This window comes from Narcine bancroftii, chromosome 6 (genome assembly GCF_036971445.1).
Source record: "Narcine bancroftii isolate sNarBan1 chromosome 6, sNarBan1.hap1, whole genome shotgun sequence".
Classification (NCBI taxonomy): Eukaryota; Metazoa; Chordata; class Chondrichthyes; order Torpediniformes; family Narcinidae; genus Narcine; species Narcine bancroftii.
The window spans coordinates 153,844,466-153,861,926 of NC_091474.1; the positions used below are offsets into that span (position 1 = coordinate 153,844,466).

Below are 17,461 nucleotides of genomic sequence, written 5' to 3' on the forward strand. Positions count from 1 at the left end.
ACTTAGAGAACTTTTTGACTTCTCGGGAGAACCCTTTAGTCTTTCTGGGTAAACTTCTGGCCTCACAGGAGAAAGTACCACTTCCTCATCAACTAACACTAGAGATTGGGTAGTTACTGTTGGGTCTTCCGGTGGGAGCTCATCACTCTCTTGTGTACCCAATGGCGAGGGTACCTCTGGAACCGGTTACAGGGTCAGATCCAACATGTCATTGTTGGCAATAAAGCTGCTCTGGATCCGGTGAGTCAAAGCGATCATGTACCTCAGAAATGGTGAAGCATCTATAGCTCTCAATGTGTTGTTTCCATTCATTTCTCCCACCAGTACAGAATATGAACAAAGGCTCCATTTTTTCAGAAGCACTCCTCTTATCCATGTGGCTTTATTCTCTCAGTAATCTCTCACCAATACTTGTCCAACTTCTAGAATTCTGGATGGTTTACCAAGAGATGCTGATTGCTGGATACGAAGCCCAATATTTGGGTGTGCCATGAAAAGCATGGTTCTCAAGATGTGTCCAAACATCAGTTCTTCCAGTGTGTGTTTTGTTGTAGAGTGCAGGGTTGTCCTGTATGACAAAAAAAATTTGCAATCCTTTGATGTCATGTTATGTTCAATGACTTCTGAGCCTTCATGGCTTTTTTAAAAAGTCTGTATAAAACGTTCCACTTCCCTGTTGGTACTTGGATGGTAGGGTGCCGATAAGATGTGTCATAATGGTTTTTTTTGTTGCAGGAATTGGTTGAAAGCATCAGACAAAAATTGTGGTCCAATGTCAGAGACCAGTTCTATTGGCAAACAGTACATTGTGAAAATACTCTTTAGTCTCTCAATTGTTTTTTTTTCTGCTGTTGTTGTCATCTGCATTTGGGATACTACAGGCCATTTGGAGTGGGCAGCCACCACAATCAAAAAGTTTTTCCTCATAAATGACCAGTGAAATCAATGTGAATTCGGGGCCAGGGGTGTGAAGGCCATTTCCAGGGGTTCGCTTCAGCTTGGGCTGTTTTAGGTTGCATTTCTTGGGAAATGTCTAATGTCCATGCCCATTGATGGCCACCAGACATGCGTGGGCACTCCCTGGATGATTGTTGTGGAGTTTGGCTAACATGGTTGTTTGCCATTTCTTCAGAATGATTGTTGTAGTTCCCCTCAATAAACAACCCTCTTGAATCGATATCTCATTGCGTCACATACATGGTTTTAATTCAGGCCTAATCCTCTCTGTTTCAGGGCATTCATTTAACATGAAGAACAGGATCTTTGATAGGGTTGCCTCATTTCGTACCTCTTTACTGATAGTTTTTGCAAATGTCAAAGTTGCTCTTGATTAATGGCTGTGGCCTCTGCTATTGATCAATCCTTCTATTGTTTGCTCTCTGTTAGAGGTAGGCACGACAAAGCATTCAAATGGCAGTTTTCCTTCCCTGGACTATGTTTTAATCATATGCTGTGAGCTGCATTCCCCATTTTTGAATTCTTATGGCCATCAGTACCAGAATGCCTTTCTTCGGGGCAAGATTAAACTCAGCAGTTTGTTGTCTGTCACTAAGATGAACTTTCTGAAGATGTGGAATCTGTCTCTCCCCAGCTAGACTAGCTAATGTCCAAAATTTAAAGACTGTTAAAATTTAAAAAATCTATCAGATGGAGTACTGAGTGTTGGGGTTACAAAAAATGAAGAAAGGAAGAGGTAAGAAACAAAATAAATTAGTCGTTAAAGCTGTGGGAAAAAGTGAAAAATCTGGGTCTACCGTTCAAAAGAAGCACCAAGATCAATTTAGTATGGAGCCGAAGCCCCATAGGATGTCTTCAGAAGAATCTGGAAGGAGGACAGCCTCTCCAACGCGACAGCTGACGAAAGATGGTGTCGATGCAAGGAACCTGGCAGTCAGCCAGGACATTCGCAGGCGTAACAATGGTAGCGTGGCCGGGGGTGGTGAAATGAGTGGGGCTGCATCAGGGTATGAATGGGTAAGCGTGGTCGGCAGCACGCGCTACTGCACTACGGGTCCTATGGGCATGTGTCCGACATCACGATTCCACGGTCCTTGACCGTTTTCGTGCTGCGGCGGGACCCACTCTATGACGCGCTGACAAGGTCAGCTCGAATGTGGACAGGGGTCCAAATCCTCAGCAGAGCGGCCGGAGAAGAAATCTTGGTACCAAAAGAGGAAGAAGAAGAGCATGTTGAATACTTGGATGAAGGTGATCAGGAATTATTATTGATGGCAGCAGAAGCTATTGAAGGTAGGCCTAGAACTATAAAAATGGCTTCTCCATTTAAATCTGTTATTTCACCTACTCTAACAAATCCTTTACCTGGACCTAATGCGGTTACAATGTTTGAAGAGTTAACAAAACAAAATGAAAATATTATGGCTTATATGACAACTGGTTTTCACAATATAGATGAACAATTTGTTGAAGTAAAAGGGAAAATGTCTGATATGTGTGGAGAAATTGCTGCCATGAAAGGGGATCTTAATAAATGTTTAATTGCAGTGGATGAAGTACAAGAAAGATGTAAGAAAGTTGAAGATAAAATGAAGCAGATGGAAGAATCACTAACGGGATGGGACGTGCAAAAGAATATCTTTTTGCAAAAAATAGATTCATTGGAGAATCAGAGGCGACAAAATAATGTAAAAATAGTTGGATTTCCTGAAGATATTGAAGGACAAGACCCCATAACATTTTTTCGTAAATGGATTCCAAAAATGTTGGGGAAGGAATAATTTCCAGAAGGATTAGAATTGGACGGAGCTCATTGAGCATTAAGAAGGAAGCCTTTTCCAGGGCAACTACCGTGAGCGGTTTTAATTAGAAGTTTAAGATATCAGGATCGGGAGTCGATTTTACGTCTTGTGGTACAGGAAGCCTGCGTTGATCAGAACCCAATAATGGTTCAGGGCAGCAGGGTTTTCTTTTATGCTGATTTAAGTTAGGAAGTTATACAGAGACGTAAGCAATTTAATCAGGCTAAGACAGTGTTGTGGAAGTAGGGGTATAAATCAGCATTTAGATATCCGGAAATGTTGAAGGTGTTTTATGGGCAATATCAGTATCAGTTTTTTGAGAAAGCTCGGGATGCACTAACTTTTGCTAATTCATTGCCAGATAATAAGTTGAGCTATGATCTCTCCAGGAAGCCGTTAGTCAACATTACCAAGGCTAAGAATGGAAATGGTAATGGGCTGCAGAAGATGGAAATGATGCAACTGGCTGAAGTGATGGAGGATACTCAAATCCAACCTGGACAATAAAATGATGAATTTTTTTTGAAAGTCTGGCTGGGGGCGGGGGGTAGATAACACTGCTGAATTCTAAGTCATCAGTCACTGGTGGTATTGACCACACCCGGTCAACGAGGGGGGTAATGCTCTGCAGTGTTTTATTTGGGGGGGAGAGTTTTTTTTTCTTTCGTATTAATGTTAAGTTTTGTTTTTGTCAAAGGGTTTTTAAAATTTTTAAATTTTTTTTATTAGATTTAGGAGGGAGAATTTTTTTGGGTGCTACTCTATAAAGTACAATGAATAACCTGAATTTTGCTTCTTTTAATGCTAAGTGGTTAAATCATCCAATAAAATGGAAATGTATTTTGGACTATATTAAAAAGTTGAAAGTAGATATTGCAATTTTGCAAGAAACACATCTGACAGAGAAAGAGCATTTGAAATTGAAAAGGGATTGGGTAAGGCATGTGATTGCCTCTTCTTTCAATTTGAAAGCTAGAGGGGTTGCAATTTTGATAAATAAAAAAAGTACCTTTTATTTTAGATTATTTCTCTACTAATGCAGGTAGAGTATTGACAGTCAATTGTAAAATATTTTCTGAAACTTGATCGTTAATGAATATTTATGCACCAAATGAAAATGAGGAAGTATTTGTTACTGATGCTTTTTAAAATTTGAATCAAACTAATTAAAATGTTTTGATAGGAAGGGATTTTAATTGCTGTCTAGATCCATTGTTGGATAAATCTCTGAAAACTGTGAAGAGAACTAAAATGGCAAAAAGAATAATTGAGATGATGAGAGATTTAAATTTGGTTGGAGGAAATTGAATCCAACTGAAAAGGATTTTTCTTTTTATTCTGCTTGACATCATTCATTTTCTAGAATTGATTTATTTTTAGTCTTAACTCAGTTACAGGGTAGATTTACATGTGCAGAATATAAAAGTAAAACTATGTCTCATCATTCACTGTTGTTGGCTTCTTGTTTAGGTACTGAGATGGTAGAGAATGTTTATCGTTGGAAATTTAATGAACTGTCATTAAAAAAAGCCTGAATTTGTTCAGTATATTAGGGATCAAATTGTTTTTTTATTTACAAATGAATGAAGGTTCAGAACAAAGTAAATTTGTTTTATGCCCTTTGAAAGCATACTTAAAGGTGGCCAATATAGTTATATAGCAAAAGTTAAAAAACAATATTTGTTAGAGAGTCAAAATTTGGAAAAATAAATTGAAATGTTAGAGAAAGAATTTCAGAAGAATTCCACTGAAGATAATAAGATAATTATCTAAATTAAAACTTCGTTATAAATATGAGAAAATGATTCAGTGATCGAAGCAACGTTATTAGGAGTTGGGTGAAAGAGCACATAAAATTCTAGCTTGGCAATTGAAAACTGAACAAGCATCAATAACGATTAATACGATTAGGAAAAATTCAGAGATTACACATAAACTGCAGGAAATTAATGTGGAATTTAAAAAAATAATCAAGGTTTGCATATATCAAGATATAGATCAGATTGATTCTTTTTTATCTAATTTAAATTGAATGAGATGGATATTAAAGATTTAGATAGTTCATTTACTGATTTAGAGCTTAAAGAAGTGTTGCAATCAATGCCTGGAGGGAAATCTCCTGGAGAGGATGGGTTTACAACAGAGTTTTATAAAGAATTTAATGATGTATTGTTTCCGGTATATAGAAGTATATACTGAAACTAGTTCATTTCCAGAATCATTTTCAAGGGCATTGATAACTGTTATTCCAAAGAAAGATAGGGACCCTTTAAAAATGGCCTCATATAGACCAATATCTTTACTGAATGTGGATTATAAGATTGTGGTAAAAGTATTAGCTAATAGGTTAGCCAATTTATTTTACCAAAATTAGTACATGTTGATCAAGCAGGTTTTTATTAAAGGTAGATATTCTGCAGACAATATTATTAAATTGATTTTGATAATTAATGCTGTAAGACAACAGGTTAATCAACCAATGATAGTAGCATTAGATGTGGAAAAAGCTTTTGATCGGGGTGAATGGAATTTTTTGTTCAAGGTGTTAGAAAGATTTAATTTTGGTCCACTTTTTACTGGCTGGGTTAAGGCTTTATATACTGGTCCTTCTGCAAGAGTAATAACAAATGGACAGATTTCATTGGTATTTAATTTGTCTCATTTGACTAGACAGGGTTGTCCTCTTTCACCAGCTTTATTTGCTTTGGTAATAGAACCATTGGCTCAAGCTATAAGGCAAGACACTGGTATTAAAGGAATCACAATAGGAGAACTAGAGTATAAAATAGTTTTCAGACTATGTGTTGAGATATTTGACACAAGATTCTTTAAAATTTTTGCAAAATTTGTTAAATTGGTATGGTATGTTTTCAAGTTATAAAATTAATTGGGAAAAGAGTGAAATATTATCTATATCAGAGGAAGATTATACAGATTGTAGATGAATTACTAAGTTTAGATGGTCGAATAAAATTAAATATTTTGGAGTTATAGTGAATAGAGAATATCAAGATTTATATAATTTAAATTATATACCATTGTTAAACAAAATCAAAGCTGATTTACATAGATGGAAAGATTTACCATTGACTTTAATTGGGAGAGTTAATTGTATAAAAATGAATATATATCTTCGTATACAATATATTTTTCAGTCTATTCCAAATGTAATATCAAAGAAATTATTTTAAGGAATTAAACAAAGTAATTTGAGTATTTTTGTGGAAAGGTAAATTGTCAAGAGTTTCTCCACAAAAATTAACATGGTGACAAGAATGGGGTGAACTTCAATTACCACATTTTCAAAATTATTATGAGGCGGCACAATTGAAATTTATTAATAGGTTATTTGATGCTGAACAACCACCTATGTGGGCAAAAGTTGAATTGGATCAGATTTCTGAAAATAAAATTAGTCATTTTATTTATAAATGGAATTCTTTATTGTTACAAAAATATGAATTACTTGTATTGCGACATATAATGGATGTTTGGCATAAGTGAGATCAACTTACAGGATCTAAAGGAAAAATTTTGGTAAAATCATCACTATATCAGAATAAATTAATTCCTTTCTCTTTAAATAATCCTTATTTGAAAAAATTAGGAAATGAAAGGAATTAATACAATACAGGATTGTTTTGAGGCAGGTAGATTCTCTACATTTAATCGATTATGAGCCAAGTTTGGTATTTCACTAGATTCATTTTTTGCCTACTATCAAGTTTGGGACTTTTTATAAACAAATTTTTGATGGGATTTGGTTTTACTAGGTCAAACAAAATTTGAGATGTTAATTACAGATAAAGGAAATTAAGGGTTTATTTCAGATATGTACAGGTTATTGCAAGAAAAATTGGATAAGGTTAATGTTTATAAAATGAAGGAGAAATGGGAGAAGGATTTAGATACTGTTTTGTCCTGTGAAGAATGCTCAAATATATGTATGGATAGTGTTACAAAATTACTTAATGTGAGATATAGTATGGTTAATTGTAATTTTATACATCAATCGTATTTAACTCCTGAAAGAAATGTGGATTCAGCTCGTCAGATTTGTGTTTTAGATGAGGAGAATAGATAGGTACTTGCATGCATTCTGTTTGGTCGTGTGAAAAAGTTAAACTTTTTTGGGATAAAGTTATAAAGTTTTTGAGAGATTTAATTAAAATTGATCTGCAATTGGATCCAATGCTGTGTTTATTAGGTTACACGAATGTATTAAATGCAAAGCTGAAAATGAATGATCCACAATTGGCTTTTGTACAATTAGAGTTAACAGTAGCAAGAAAATGTATAGCTGTTACATGGAAAAATGATATAGAGTTGAATATACAAAAATGACATAATGAATTAAAATCGTGCTTATATTTGGAAAAAAATAATCTATAATTTGTGAAATAATAATTTTTTTTGGTAATAATGTGGAGTTTCTATGGCTAGAGATTTTAAGTAAATGATATGCACAGACTTGGCATACCAAGCAGTCAATATTAAATACCTGGAATTTTTTTAAGGCTCTGGGTGGGGGGGGGTGGTGAGTTGGGAGGGGATAGTTTAGATGAGGGGGGGGGGAGGGAGTTTTGTTTTACTTTGTATTTTATAATTTTTTTTGTTATCCTGATAGTTTTGTAAAATCTTTAAATAAATATTTTTAAAAAACTAAGATGAACTTTCTACCATATAGGTATTGATGAAATCTTGTGACACCAAAAGTTATGGCCGGTCCTTCCTTTTCCATTTGTGCATAATTCCGATCACAGGGTGTTAGGGAGCAAGAAACGCAAGCTACAAATTGTTCACCTTTTTCTGTGACCTGTGACGATATTGCTCCTAAACCCACTAGCGACACTTTGACCGCCAGGGTCACTTCTTTGCCTAGGTCATAGTGAATGAGAACATTATCTTTAGAGGTCAGCATTTTCTTCAACCACTTGAAAGTTTTCTCACATTCTGTGGTCTAACACCACTGTTGATCCTTTTTTAGTAGTTGGTTAAGCAGGTTGCACAATGTGGACATGTTGGGGATGTGCTTTCTATAATGGTTCACTAAACCTAAGAATGACTGTAATTCCACTCGATTTGTGGGGAAAGCTGGGCTGCAGGCATCTTTGGTACCTGCTGTGTTCATCCAAAAGATCTGTCAGCATAACTAAAACATAATTTTTTTCTTGCACTAAGTGCAACTTTGAATATTTATCTATCATTGGATAATTATTATCCCTTTTTCTATCTTGGCATTTATGGTCATTTAAATTTTTATTGTTTAGCTGCAACAAGAATTTTGGTGTACCTGCACACTGGACTTATGTATACCAATAAACTCACATTGACTATTGATACATGACCAGGCAGGCGAATAGAGAGGCACAAGCTACACACAGGAAGATGGGATGCCATATTAATCTCTTTAATTCTGCTCACATACAGTTGAGTTCTCGTTATCTCCGGCATTTTATCACAAATCCATACATCCCTAAACTTTATGCAAACATTGCTTTTATAACTTGGAGGCATTCCAGAAAATTGTTGGTCATCATTTTTTCTCAGATACATTTCTGAGGATTACAGTCAATCAGGGATTTTGCACACAGAACTTTCTTGTAATGTGCATGTTTTATCTTAGGGTTATCACAAGGCAAGGTTCTAAATACCAATATAATTTTCCCATATTTTCCTCAGGTGACTGAAGGTTAAACCAACATTTCTGTTCTGCTGTAACTATCCTCTGTGATTTCATGATAGTTAATTTAATTCTAAGCTATTTGTCTTGAGTTAAGTTCACTTGACCAAGAGCAAATGTAATATCGAAATATAATCTTAGGTCAGTAAGTAATCTTTCTTGATTTTTCATTACTTGTGGAAATGTTAAACCCTTGAATTTTTTTTACAGCAGGAAAGATTTTCTTCACTACCAATATTAAACCAGCAAGAAAAAAAACTATAATTTGAATAAAAGAACATATGGAGTGCTGAATCTGCGTAGGAATTTACACATGACTTTAGGGTAATCCTCAGATGTCATTATCAATGGACATTGAAGTAAAAATAATTCAAGCGGATGAAAGGTTGTGGCCTGAAATGTTGACTGTTTCTTGCCTTCCACGGATGCTGTCTGATCCGCTGAGTTCTCCAGCATTTTAAGTGTTGATTCAACAGACAAGAGAAGCAGCTGAAAGTGTCTGGGCATGGAAATTAGTAGCTTGAAAGTTGACTGTTTGAAGAGGTGATGAACTTGTGCAGTACAGTTTACATTTGCAGCCTTCCTTCAACTAAATTATCATGTGCACGACTGCAGATATGGTTGTAGCAGAATGACACAAATCTCTTAAGCTCCCTGATACTTGCTCTCATTTGTTCCTTTCTCAAATAGCATGAAAGGTAGTGGTGAAAGTAATCTATGACGCTCAAAATGGAAAGGTCACCTGAAAAAGATAAATGAGCAGCAGAACCCCTGATCGACAAGGTCTTTTTGTAGGATTTAAAGCTCATTTTGTAGAGCTCAGAACAACAGTTAGAAAATAGGGATTTTACTTGATTCACTATTTTCCTGGAACCTGTATAGTTGTAGCCACAATAACAGCATGGGTAACTGTTCCTGCATTAAAAGAATTGGCAACTGTATATTCTGATCAGGTTGTTTACAATCCAATGATATGAACATTGAATTTTACAATTTCAGAATTTTATCTCCCACACCTGTCCATCTGGGCTGGCTTCTCCCTTTGCTCATCTTTCTTAACTTCTCTCACCTCCTCTTCTCCTACCTGATTCCATCTGCCCAGGCTTCTCCCCCCATCATTTGATTGCACTATCACCTACTACCTTCTGTCCTACCCCTCTGTTCTGCTGTAACTATCCTCTGTGATTTCATGATTGTCAATTTAATTCTAAGCTATTTGTCCTGAGTTAAGTTCAATTGACCAAGAGCAAATGTAATATCAAAATATAACCTCAGGTCAGTAGGTAATCTTTCTTGATTTTACATTACTTGTGGAAATGTTAAGCCTTTGAATTTTTTTTTACAGCAAGAAAGATTTTCTTCACTACCAACGTTTAATAGTGATCTATCCCCATCCTCTCAGTCCTGATGCAGAGTCTTGACCTGAAATGGTCATGTTTACAGTCACAGTACCCAAGATTGACCAGAGGTCTAATATTACATCAGTTCAAGAGAGAACTAAGAGGGCTTTGTAAATGCACATGCTGAGAATGGGGAAAATGTGGTCAGATAACCTATTTGCTGAAATTCACCAACTCTTTTCTGACAACCTGACTTTGTCTATTTACAGGACTCTGAAATTCACAAAAAAGCATGAATCTGGATTTTGAGAAAACTGCATTCATCCTCACTACCTTTGGAAATTATCAAACCATTGAACATCCCTTCAAAATCAAGGGAAATTAACTAATTAAATGTGCTTAATCTGGTAAAATGCAAGAATCTCAGTTTGACTACTGCCATGATAATCTTGTTATTTTGTTTTCACCAGATTTACTGTGATTTTAAATTCCAATAGCACCAGAGAGTGGCAGCTATTCTTGGGATGCCTGGATAGCATGCAAAACTCAGCTCATCGTCATATATGTGTGACACTCTAATGCCTGAGTGCAAGTGAAGGATTCATTGCTTCACACAGTGGTAATTTATCTGTAATAATAATGTGCCATCAACTTGTGGTGTTGCAGCAAGGAAGGAAATACACAGCGCAGTGAAAGGGGAGAGGTGGGGAGAGCCAGTCTTGTTTTTTTTAAATTTTCATACTTGAATTGTCAAGCCACTATAGCTTCTCTTTCTAATTGAGTAACCATATTGCAAATCTGCAATGAATTGAAATTGTATTTTGGCCATTGGAATTGTAATTCCATTGTGACTATGCTATTCCTTAAAGTATCGAAGTGTTAATACCAGATACCAGAATGGAAAAGGTTGAAGCTGAGGGCCATGGTGGTTGGAAGGAAAGGGCAGCTGATTTCCTTGTTGCTTCTGCAAGGAAAGACATGTGAAATGATAGATCACAGGGAGAACCACAATTTCGGCTGACAATGACTTGCAAGGTTTTTCATTTGTAAGTTAAACTTCTCAGCCACAAAGTCACTGCAGTTGGGAAAAGTGACCTGGTGAGTCATCACAAATTATACCTCATCATCCTATTAGTGGATCAACTACCAAGGAAGTCATGAATAAGTGTGGTTCAGGTCGTAGCACAGAGAGAGGGAATATTATGGTGTTGCCTTTACATTCATTCACTGTAATATTTCAATATTACCATAAAAATTTTTGTCATTTATTAAATCCCAGGATCAGATTTTTGCACATTTTACTTTGTTCATTCCTCACTTAGTGAAAACATCAGAAAGCTGCTATTCTTGTATGATATTAGATGTCAAATTATGCTCATTGGAACAGATGAGAGGCAATGGGGGACATATTTTATAAACGTCAGTTCCTATTATACAAGCTAGGAGTCTCGAAGCGGATTATAGGATGAGGATTTTATCTGATCATTTGCTTTTGTTAATAACTACACAATGCCTGAAATCTGTTGTTGAAAAGGAAAGATTTTTGAGACTTCGTTCTAAATCATATTAGAATATTTTTGTGATACAAATTTGAAGTCTATAAATGATAAATTTATTATATGGGATGCTTTAAAAGCATATTTGCAAGGGAAAATTATGTTTTACATCTAAAACTATAAAGGATTATATGAAAGAAGTAGACCAATTAGAAAAAGAAATTACAGTCTTAAAAAAGATCTTCAAAAGTCAGTTTATGAAGACAAAAGCAGACAATTGATTAATAAAAAGCTTCATTGTAATACATTGAAAACTTATAGGATTGAAAAAGTTATTATTAAGACAAAGTAAAGATATTATGAATTGGGTGAGAGATCGCATAAAGTTTTGGCTTGGCAATTAAAAGCAGAGCAAGCTTCGAGAAAAATTAATACAATAAAAAAGGAAACCATCATAATTACATACAAACATTAAAAATAAATGAATCTTTTAAGAATTTTTATATGAAATTACATACTTCAGAATCTTTAGGAGATGAAACTTAAATAAATGGTTATTTATCACAGATAATATTGCCTAGATTAAATTTAGAAGAACAAACTAAATTTGATACACCATTTACTGAGGCAGAAGTAAGAGAAGCAATGAATTCTCTACATATTAATAAATTTCCAGGAGAAGATGGTTTCCCATCTGAATTTTATAAAGAATTTAAGTATTTATTAATTCCTATATTTATGCAAGTACTGGATCAAGCTTCATAAACTTCTCTTGTAGAATAATTTTCGCTAGCAATAATTACTGTGATTCGTAAAAAAGACAAATTATTTGAAACCTTCATCATATGGAACTATTTCAATATTAAATTTAGATTATAAAATAGTAGTAAAGGTTTTGGCAAATATAATGAATAATTTATCACCTAAATTAATTAATATGGATCAGACAGGGTTTGTTAAAAAAAGACAATCATCAGAAAATGTAGCTAGATTGCTTAGCATAATCTATTTAGCACAAATACGAGGTGACCTGAGTGTGGCAGTGGCTTTAAATGCAGAAAAGGCATTTGATAGATTAGAATGGGATTTTTTTGTTTGAGGTATTAGAAAAGTTCAGATTGGATCAAATTTTTAAAATTAGGTTAAAGCTTTATATCATAGTCCTAAAGCTAAAGAAGTAACAAATGGACAGGTACCTACATCATTTAATTCAACAAGATCAAATTGACAAGAATGTCCTTTGTCACTAGCTTTATTTGTTGTAGCTATAGAACCAGCTGCCCAGATGATTTGCTTGGATTTACAAATTAAGGGCTTTAGGGTGGGTCAAGAGGAAATAAGTTTATTTTCAGCTGATGTTTTAATATATTTGACTAAACCAGAGTCATCTTTACATAGATTGTATGCCAAACTGGAAGAATATGAAAAAAGTTTCAGGTTATAAAATAAATTGGAATAAAAGTGAAATTATGCCTTTACACAGTGTCAGAGAGATACACAGTTTAAATAGCCAAAGGAAGGTATTATATATTTAGGAATACATACAGATAACAAAATGAAGTATTTATATAAATTGAATTATTTATCTTTACTTAAAAAGATTGAAAAAGATTTTTAAAAATCGATAAATTTACCAATAACTTTAGTTGGAAGGGTGAATTGTTTAAAGATGAATGTATTTCCAAGGATACATTATATTTTTCAGATGCTACCAATATTAATACCTCAAATTTTTTTTTCCAAGAATTAAGTAAACAAATAAAGAAATTTCTCTGGAAAAGTAAAATGGAAAGAGTTTCTATAGAGAAGTTAACATGGAAATATGAATTAGGAGGACTACAACTCCATAATTTTAAGAATTATTATCAAGCGACACAGATGAGATTCCTTGTTTCTTTATTTGAAAATATAAAACCAGGATGGGTTAATATAGAACTAAACAAAATTGGAGAAAAGAAATCAAAAGTGGGAATCAAAATTGTGGGTTGCTGATAAAGACACACCACTCAATTTCCTCAATGTTTGGAATAAAATGAGTAAAGATATTGGTTTAGGGTCTTTATCACCGAAAATGCCATTGATTAATGGACTTTTGGTCCTTTCAAGATATAATCAGTTCTTAAATATATGATATTGTGTCAAAATTAATTTTGATAGTTGATAATTTGTTTTTTTTTCCTTTCTACGTGAATCTTCTTCCAAATGTTGAGCAGATGGTACAGTACTGGTGAATTCCTATGTTGCACCAGCTTTTCATCCCACTTATATAGTATATGTTCAGGTACCTTCTCCCCTATTTTATCTAGCTCTAATCTGGTCCAATCTGGTTTTTCTCTTGTTTGATAAAAATCTGATAGGTATCTTAATTGTGCTGCTCTATAATAATTCTTAAAGTTTGGTAGCTGTAAGCCCCCTTGTTTGTACAATTCTGTTCATTTATCTAGTGCTATCCTTGGTTTCCTCCCTTTCCATAAGAATTTCCTTATTATTTTCTCTGTTAGGTGAATTGGTAACGATTGAAATAGGTATTGTATCTTTGGGAAGATATTTATTTTAATGCAAAATTTACCCTTCCTATCAGTATTAGTGGTAAATTATTCCAATGGTCTAAGTCATCTTGTAATTTCTTCATTAATGGCTGATAATTTAATTTGTATAGATGGCCTAGATTATTATCTAGTTGAATAATAGATAACCCTTCCTTTAGAGAATGGGAGAGAAAAGGGATCAAAAGAATAGAAAATTGTTTTTCAGGAAATAAATTATTATCTTTTGAACAAATGAAGTACAAATATGGTATAACTCATGGTACAATATTTGCATACCACAAACTGAAAACCTACTTGAAGAACAAATTGGGAAGCAGGCTGAAGTTACCAGAAGGAAGCAGTTTTGAACATGTGATTACAGACACAATGATAATTAAAAGATTTATAACAAATATGTACATCAAACTGCAAGAGAAAGAGAACGAGGAAATAAGCTGTAAACCCAAACAAAAGTGGGAACAAGATCTAAACATAAAGAATGAAACATGGGAAAAGCTATGCTCCAGAACTATGAGAAATACAATAAATATGAGGTTACACATGATACAATATAATTGGTTACACAGGCTATACACCACACCCCAAAAGTTAAATAAATGGGACCCAACAGTATCAGACAGATACTGTGCTGTAAGAAGGAAACAGGAACAACAGTACATGCAATTTGGGCATGTGAGAAAGTGGAAAAGTTTTGGGAAGGTATTAAATAAAATCACAAAAAGCAACATACCAAAAAATCCAGAGATCTTTCTTCTAAGTAATATAAGAAGTAAAGAACTTGGCCTCGATTTGGATGGAGCACAAAAAAGATTTATTATGATAGCCTTAGCTGTAGCAAAAAAATGTATTATGTCAACCTGGAAATCAGAAGATAGCCTGAGAATACAGCAAAGGTACATAGAAATGAATAAATGTATTCCATTGGAAAAAAATAACATATAATTTAAGAAATAACATCACAGTATTCGAATAAATTTGGGAACCATACATGGAACATAACAGAGAAGTCCTACCGCGGACCTCCACCACCCAAAATGACAGAAGGAGAAGAAGATGAAATGAACTGACCCAGTGTGTAAAAGTAGATGACACAATTTTCTTGTTTATTTTCATTGTGTGATGACATTGTTTAATGGGTTTAATGTATCATATATGTTAAACATTGAGTGGGTGGGGAAGGGGGGGTGAAGGAGGGAGGGAAGGGAGGGGGGAAAATGACACTGTGTATATTCAAGAGGGAAATGTTTGTGTAGTTTGGTCAATATGGTTCATAGTGTGAAAAATAAAAAGTTTAAAAAAATGATATTGTAAAGGAATTGTCAATGTGGAAGACTGCTATGAAAGAGGATAGTTAATGTTGTTTTAATAATTGAGGAACAAATATCCTCCACCATGTACTACTCTTTTTTGTTATTTTCAATTAAGGGCATATTTGAGAGATGAATTAGGGCCAGCAATGTTTTTTCCTAATTGTACTGAGGTAGAATTTCTTATTAGGAGTGGGAATGTCAAAAAAAATTATTTCTTTGGTATATTCTTTATTGCAAGAAGGAACTCATAAATTAGGATTGTATAAATATAGGCAGAGATGGGAACAGATCTGAATATTACGATGGATCACCATATCTTGGAAAATTTATGTAGAGACTCTAATACTATCAATGTAAGATACAGATTAGTTGTTGTAATAAATTTAAATTCCACCGAAACAAAAATTGATGGGTTTCAAATTCATAAATATTTGCCATCTCAATTTTAGTCCAACAAGGGGGCCGTTCCAAGTTCATTAATCAACTAATAAATTTAAATTGGATACTTCATAATAATTTTGAAAATGTGGTAAGCATAATCCCCCTAATGCATATTTCCAGGTTAATCTATTCAAAGCTACTCTCGGAAATTTTTGTTTTGGTGGAATTTAAATTTATTACAACAATATAATGTGCCTATATTAAAACATTTAATGAAGTTATGGATGAGGAAAAATAGAATGATAGGTTCTTAGGGTAAATTATTGACTTTAACACCATTTTTGTAAAAAAAAATTACAATCTAAGAAATAAATATTCTATGCTTTGACAAATTTGGCACTCATATACTCAGATATTGGGATTAAATTTGTAGTGATATTCTTTTTACCCTTTTGACCCAGTAGAATCCTCCTCTGTATGTTTTTCAATTTGTATTTTTCCTTCTTTTTTTTGGGTGGGAGGGAGGGAGGGGTCTTGGGCTAGGTTTGATAACCATCATGTATGTAATCGATTTGTTCTCTTTTTGATATCTGTATGTTATAATAATTGTAGTATGGAGTATTAAATTAAATATTTTTAAAAATCTACTTGAGGAATTCAACTGGATAAGCAGCGACAATTACTTTATCTCCAATTACTTTGGCCAAATGGGAAGCACAATCCCCAGGTGCACCAATTGCTCTGAAATTCCATGTTGATCTAATTGAACTAAAGTGGGAGAACTCTATGGATTGAAATGAATATCCTGATGCAGTTTATCTATTGAAACCTGAAGGTGGGTGCCAGGCCGGCTGGCAAAGAGCTGGCTTTTGTTAGGAATTCCTTAAATGACACAGTTCAGTAACTCTTAATCTCCTCTCCATTTCAAGTTATGAAATTTTTTCTCAAAGTTGCCTTTTATAAGCATCAATGGGAGAGAATGGACAGGAAATTTAAGTAACTTGGAGCTTGCATTTTCAATGTGCTCTTGGTTCAGGGAAAGTGTAGAAAGCTGAAAGGAAGCCACTTACAATATTGTGATTGTCTCCTTTGAAGACCAGATTGGATGTGAGAGGCCACCAAATCAAAAGTTTAGTTCTAAAGCCATATTCTCTGTGGGTCATCGATTCAATAATTCCGTGCAATATTTTAGAGTAGACAACATTCAGATTTCAACATTATTTTTCTTGTCAAATATTATGTGATTGAAATTTCTAAGCTCTCATGCCTTATATAAAGATATTCTGTGAGACTTGCAGTGCCCAGTCTACCAAATACATTTGTCTACTGTGCAGCACTATTTCAAAAGTAGTTTATTACCTATAAAGTTGTTTAAAACTATTATTTCTATTTTGCACATGAAGATATCAACTGTAAAGATGTTTAAGGCTATGTTGTTCAAGAGTATTTATTTCAAATGTGAAAAACTCAGCAACATTTGAATGCAGTCTCTTCTATTTAATGCAATGTTGCTCATGCTAATCTACAAATTTTTCTTTTTGCATGAACAGGAACTTGAAAAACAATCTACCTTATCTTGGTTTCTAGTGCTTTGCTGCCTGGTCATCTTTGCTTACTCCAAATTTCCAATCAAATCCTGGAAGATCCCTCAATTAATAAAAACATGCCGTGCTAGTCAATTTGATATTCGGTTGTTGCCACTTATGGCAAGGCCAGATTCTAGCAAGGTTCTTCTTAAATTAACCCAAAAGACTGAACTGAACACATTTTGCCTGAGTATTTTCAATTTGGCTGATTCCCTATGGATTTTTTTTTCACAAAATAAAGTGCATAATAAGAAAACTCCTGCCATTAATCTCCCTTTAAATAAATACTGTTTGGGTCAGTGACAACCATTAAATACTCTCATTAGCATTACTCATTTTCATTGAATTAAAGCGTCC

General features: G+C 34.1%; 1 protein-coding gene across 3 annotated transcripts in view; it reads right to left on the minus strand.

The window, feature by feature from the left end:
* The window catches only part of LOC138736611 (kelch-like protein 29), a 483,106-nt gene that overhangs the window by 145,068 nt on the left and 320,577 nt on the right, over positions 1 to 17,461 (minus strand). The gene's annotated exons all lie outside the window — the stretch shown is intronic.